Source organism: Bidens hawaiensis, unplaced genomic scaffold (assembly GCF_021521415.1).
Source record: "Bidens hawaiensis isolate Kalapana, Puna unplaced genomic scaffold, B.hawaiensis_p1.1 tig00017684_1, whole genome shotgun sequence".
In the NCBI taxonomy this organism is placed as follows: domain Eukaryota; kingdom Viridiplantae; phylum Streptophyta; class Magnoliopsida; order Asterales; family Asteraceae; genus Bidens; species Bidens hawaiensis.
This window is the reverse complement of record NW_027492672.1, coordinates 194,705-201,645: the sequence shown is the minus strand read 5'-3', so window position 1 is coordinate 201,645 and position 6,941 is coordinate 194,705.

Genomic DNA, 6,941 nt, shown 5'->3' with positions numbered 1-6,941 from the left:
TTGGTAACTACACTACTAGAAAACATGTTAATTTGTCACAGCAGTTTTTGTAGCAAAAATGTGGCAAACAGCCATAGCCACAATTTTTCGACAAAACAGGTTTGAGAGAAAAAAAGGCGTGGCAAATCTATTTTCTGGCAATTTTGCTACAATTTTTGCTGCTGATTTACGACAAATATTAGTTGTCGCTAATGGTGCCACAATTTTGCCACAATAGTGTTTCCTACAAGCTAACGACAAATTTGTCACTGGTTTGTTTAAATTATTATTAATAATAATGACATTAACAAAATTAACTAATCAGTATGACAAATACTAAAATTTAAATTCATACAAAATTGCCACAAAAATGTTAAAAAAAAACTTGCTACAAACTTGCCACAAATGTTAATAATGCTTGCTACAAACTTGCCACAAATATAGCCATTTGCTAGAAAACCTTAATAAAGTTTTCGACAATGTTGCCACAAAACCTCAATAAAAACTCTGACAAACTTGCCACAAAACCTCAATAAAAACTCTGACAAATTTACCACAAAACATTAATAATAATTTCGACAAACTAGCCACAAATACTTATTATAATTTGCGGCAAACTTGCTACAAAATCTTGGAAAATATTTTCTGACAAAATTGCGACAATTGCTAAAAAAGAATTTAAAAAAAAACAAATATTTACTGCCCAAAAATAAAGAAAATTTCTAAAAATTACCAAAAAATAATGTATACAATATGAAATAAAAATAAAAAAAAATCCTAAAAGAACACCTATTTTATAACAAAACTACACAACATTTACCATTTCTAAATAGTTAAAATTTAACATGTATTAATACATAATGAAAGTTGTTTTACTTATCCGCGGACATCATTTCTTCCATCTGTTTTTTGGCCAGTCTGATTGTTGAGCATACTCTTGTTTATACCCGATCTTATGAAGATTGTTCCTTACGGGTTTCTATGTTTTGTCGGGACTCTTGTTCTTTTTTTGAGCTCCACCTGAACTTTTTGAAGCTAAAATTTGTCAAAAGATGCATAATTTATACATATGAACCAAAAGATATTTCACATATTAACACATATACATAACAAAATGGGCTCTTATAATTAAAATTTTAAAGAATGTTGGAGTCATATTTGTTGCATCCACACGTCAACCTAACAACTGGTCGATCTATAAAATTATTTCGGATGTCTAAACTCATAAAAATCAACTAATGCACATACACGCATCCGCAATGCAACATGAAAACAATGATTTCTAAACCGGTCCAACATGCCTTATAAGCAATGCCTAAACAAACCATGCAATGCAACATGAAAAGAATTAAGATTTTCTAATTCCTAGTTACTAGAAGGATTACAATTTTTATATATACAGTTGGACAACAAACCTAAGTGAGCAAAATGTAGATGAAAAGTGGTATAGTTTTAACTCGTTTAGACCACTAAGCCCAAAACACAAACATGCTAAAAGTAACTAATATGTCCAAAATCTTTAGTTATATTTAATATTTTGTCCCCCCCCCCAAAAAAAAAAAAATATAAATACTAAAGGTTGCAAAATCTTCAATTATATGTATACGACACACAAATATTGTAAACAAACAACAAATACTGTCAATCACAAGTTATATTTGCAAACCATACCTTTAAAAAGAGTGGGTAAAGGTCTTAGCAAATATGAGCAAAAATAAACACCTACAAAAACCAACAACAAAAGTCAAACATCACCGCCCGCATTAGAATCTCACAAACACCAAACAGCCAAGAAAAACCATGTTAAAAAGTATTAATACCTCGAACCAAACTGTTTCGAGTGTGAAGCGAAAACGACCACACCAATTAACCTGTATCAAACAAAACAATAAATAAATTCTTATAAAAGCACTATTCTATGGGGGCACAAAATAGATCGGGTAAAAAATGGGTCGGTCAAAGAGTACAAGGTCAGCCCAAACATTATGGAGGCCCAAGACGAACGAACATTCTGGGCTCATTTCTGCATTTCATTGTTATAAATATTCATGCCAAAAACAACGGGTCAGGCCCATTTTTAAATGGTCGGTCTAGCTATCAAAACTCAAGATTATACATTTTCTTTATGCTCGTTAGATCATAAATGAACTTAGCTTTTTAGTTTCTTTAGTTTATGTTTAGGTGAGCTTCTAAAACTTGTTTATTTATTTTTTGAAAAGATCAAATTTGAAGCTTTTTGAGGAGCTTTGCCAAATGTCTTTTGCTTTTCAATAAGCAAATAAGCAAGTCTTAAAAAGATGGCACAGAGTGTTAATCAAATCATCAGGAAACAAGAATAATCGATGACTACCAAACCAAGCTCGTTGGCATTTCATCAAACAGTTGAAGGGTATCATGAATCGAGATATTGATTATGCCTATATTCATTAGTTTAGCACAAAAATATAACTAGCCATATCATGCTAATCAAATGAATTAGAACAATCATATACCAAATTGAACATAAACTTCAAAAATGAGTATGAAAAAAATTGAACAAAAACGGGTGGAAACTTACGTGTTGCGGGGAATCATCTATTGATGGCATGTAAATCAGAATAAATCTCATATCAATTAAAGACCACCCACTCACCAATTTCAGTTTGTGGAATTCTAAGACCTGGAAGAGAAAACAAATGAAATTAGAAAAAGAAAACAAAGATATTCAAGAAATAAAGAAACCTAAATCAATCATTAATCCAAGTGAACAAAATCAATGTATAATCTTGTGAGACAATTACATATGCCTTCAAAAAAGTAACTAATTGATTTTTATAGCATACCTTTGCAAGAGTGAGAGATGGATTTGGGAGTGGGATTGAATGAGGTGTTTAATTAGAGGGAAATCTAACATTTTGGGGGGAAATACTTAAAAAATAAATGATAAAAATAATGTTTTTAAAAAGAAACAAGAGATATTCTGGTATGCGGTGTATCACGAATTTAGACGGTAAAATCTAAGAGTTCCGGCATCTACATATTTTACGATACCGAAACTGAACCTAAAAAATAAAATCGTCAAATTGTTATGCTAACTTGCTATGTTATACTTCTTTCTTTGTACGTCCACTGCCTATAATCGACTCTTTGCTTATGTATTTGTTTTTTTTTTATCAATTTATTGTTTTGCTTTTACTTGGGTCACAGTGACTCACGTTTGTTGAAGGTCTTTAAAAATATAAGTTATTTTTTTAGTTTCAAGTATAATAAATTGATGAAAATATTTTTTAGATTTAGTTTTGTTATAATAACGAACTTAAGTGATACCAACCAAATTTACATCGACTCGTCGCCGCAACGGCCGTGTTGTTATTTTTTTTTCATTTCTTGAGTTTAGTTTCGGTACCATAATGAACCTAGCCGATAACAAAACTATTTTTTATGTTTAGTTCTTGTATCATAACGAACCTATCCGATACCAACCGAATTTGTGTCGACTTGTAGCTGCAACGCCCACGTTTTCTTTTTTAAATATGTTAACGTTATTTAGTGTAGGTATCGTGACGAATTTAATCGATACCGACCGAAATTATGACACGTCGCTGCAACGCGGCGGCTTTTGAACCTAGTTAAAATAATAAACAAAAAAAAGTGGCGGCGCTCGTATAATTATTATATAAAAAGTATTAACATATTTAAAAACGACTTTATTCGATCGACCCGCCACCGTGACCACCACGCACAACTGTCGTCGCCTCTCATCACCACCAACTATCACTCCCTCCCATCGCCACTATCACCCGGCGCACAACATCAGCACCACCAGCCACCATTATCACACCCGCTGCCCATCACCGTCACCATTACCAACAACCACCATTGCCATCGTTGCCCTCCACCGCCACCCACCCACCATTGCAACCACCACCCACCATTGCAACCACCACCCACCACCGCCGTCGCCTCTCAACAAAAGCATTGACGCCGCCCATCACCACCACCCATCGCCCAACGTATACCGTCACCACCACTACTATCTACCAGCTACCACCACCATCTATCATCGTTTCCCTCCACCACCCACTACCACTCACTACGTTTTTATTGTATGCCGTATTTGTCTACTAAACAACACAGGTAATAATTCATTTCATTCCCAACATTGTAACCAAACATCTCAATGGAATGGTATTAACTCATTCCATTACCTCATCCATTCCATTATGTAGTAGTTGTGTTAATAGAACCTATGAACTCCTCAATTGAAGTTTGCAGTTGCTGGAGCAACATGATGTAATATACAATGTATCGGGAGACAATCGAAAAAATAATATAAACAAGTATCGTCTGGTTTTGTGTTGACCTTGACTCCTCACCCACTTTGTCTTTGTAGCCTTGTTTTTATTCAACCTTCACTAACATTTAACCTATAGCAAACTATATTGCAGTCACAAAACGTTCTGATGCCGTTAAAATTCTCTTGCGTCTATGCCGCAAACTGAACTCATGTCGACCGAATCCTCAATGTGTTCCCGCCGCAACGTGCGGGCTCATTTATTATTACATACACACATGCATGCATGCATACATACATACATACACACACACATACACACACATGTTTCCCATTATTGCACGTGTTGATGATAGGTTTAAACATACAAAACGAACATTTACAACTTTATTTATTACCTTTTTTAATTTATTTATAATAACAAATAACATAAACTAAATAACATAAAAAACACAAAGTTTATGAAAAGTTATGCTTTATGAATTATTAAATTTCAAATTCAATAAAAATAAAGAAGAGTTTTGTAGCAAAATTGTAGCAAAGTTTGCAAGCTTTGCGACAATTTTGCCACAAAAAATATTTTCTCATTTAATATTCAAGAGTTGTTGAAAACTTGAGGCAACATTTGCAAGAATTATGACAAATTAGCCACAAAGTTGTGTTTTTATTATTTATTATCATTATATTCCATAAACAATACCGAGTTGTCATAAATTTGTAGCAAACTTAGCAAAAAATTGCTACAATGTTGCCACAAAAGTGTGATTTCATTATTATTTGTTTTTATATTTAATAAATAACAAGAGTTGCGAGAAACTTGTAGCAATCTTTGCTAGTATTGCCACAATTTTGCCACAAATGTGTGTTTATTACAAAATTGTAGTAGATTTGTAGCAAAATTTGACGGCATCCCGACTATGTTGTCACAATATTGGGGTTTCATTATTATTAGTTTTATATTCAATAATTAATACATAGTTGCCGAAAATTTGTAGCAAACTTTGCAAGTTTTGCCACCATTTTGCAACAAAAGTGTGATTTTTATAACATACTATAATTTTGTAGCAAAATTTACAAGCATTCTGTCCGTTTTGCCACAAAAGTGTGTTTTCATTATTATTAGTGTTTTATTTTAATAATTAATATACAGTTGTCGGAAACTTGTAGCAAACTTGGCAGTTTTGTCACAATTTTGCCACAAAAATGTGGGTTTTATTATATATTTCAAATTTGTAGCAAAATTATTAGCGTTCCGACTATTTTGCTACAAAAGAGTGTTATTTTATTTGTATGTTGATTTTTTATTATGACGGTTAATATTTAATAAATGATTAAACTAATTGTCAGTAATTTGTCGAAAATGGATTTATGTTTTCGACAAAATTGTGACAACACTGCTTTATGCCGCTACGTTGTAGGAAACTTGTGTAAAAAGTTAAGACTTTTTTACTTTTGATTATTGGTGAAAAGTTGTGGAAAATTTGTAGGAAAATTTAAGTTGTGGGAAAATTGTAGAAAATATTTGTAGCAAAAATACCCATTTTCTAGTAGTGCCAGTTGACACTTGCTTTATTATTCCATATGCAGTGGAGGGCTACAAAATAGAAGCGATTTTCGACACGTGACGCAACGTCAACAGATGGGTGATTTTCATTCTAAGGGTGTAATGGTTTTATAGTCCTTTATAACCCTTTTTTTTATTATTTTCAACATACACAACACACACATGCGACAAATCCATGTCGCCCCCCCTGGCCCCACTTATCGCCTAGGGGGGTTGTTGCCGCCTCATATCGCAAACAAGGGGGCTTGTTGCCCCATTACACTATGTCTTAGTCTCTAAGATCATATAGTGAGAGATAACAACTCCGCATCATCACCATCTTGTTCTCTCTTATAATCTTTATTCCTTTCTCTCTCTTATCTTATGTCTTTACTCACAAAAGAGTTCGTAGGTTTTTGTAATTACAAATATTTTGCTCTTTCTCTCTCTTTCATGTGACATCTTCAGTAGTGGATATTGGTTTACTGTTTATGAGTTTAGTTTGTAAATCCAAACACATGTTACATAGAAGCATTGGAGATGCTCTTAAATTGATTATCTTTACTGCTATTTTAAGTTCACTAACCACTTGTTTTGTTTTATTTTATTTTATTGTACATAAAAATTTCCTGGAATCAGTAAGTAAACATATAAATTACATTAAAAAGAATGTGTTACCACATATTAAATAATGAGAGTTCAACTCATGTAAAAATAATATATATATATATATGTATATATATATATATATATGTATGTAAATTAATAGTATAGTTAAGAGGGTATGAATTATATACGTGTAAAAAAGAACCTACTATAACTTTAATGTCGAAATTGAAAAATGTGATATTTTTTATATCAATTATAATCATTGTAAATTAATACCGTTTCAACACTCAAAAATGAAATTTCAATTTATACAATGATTCACGAAATTTAAAAAAGTTAGAAACAAGGTTTTAAGTTCATTGAATGGGTAAAGTGGGCCTACTTCAATGAGCCCATATAACCTTCACGTGACGGGCCATGTAGAGTCACCCACGTGTCCGTTAAAGATACCATAATAACTTACACAGCACACAATATATGTCATATGTCGCTTGTATACCACGACCCACGTTGTTTGCTTCGACTTATTGGTTGCAT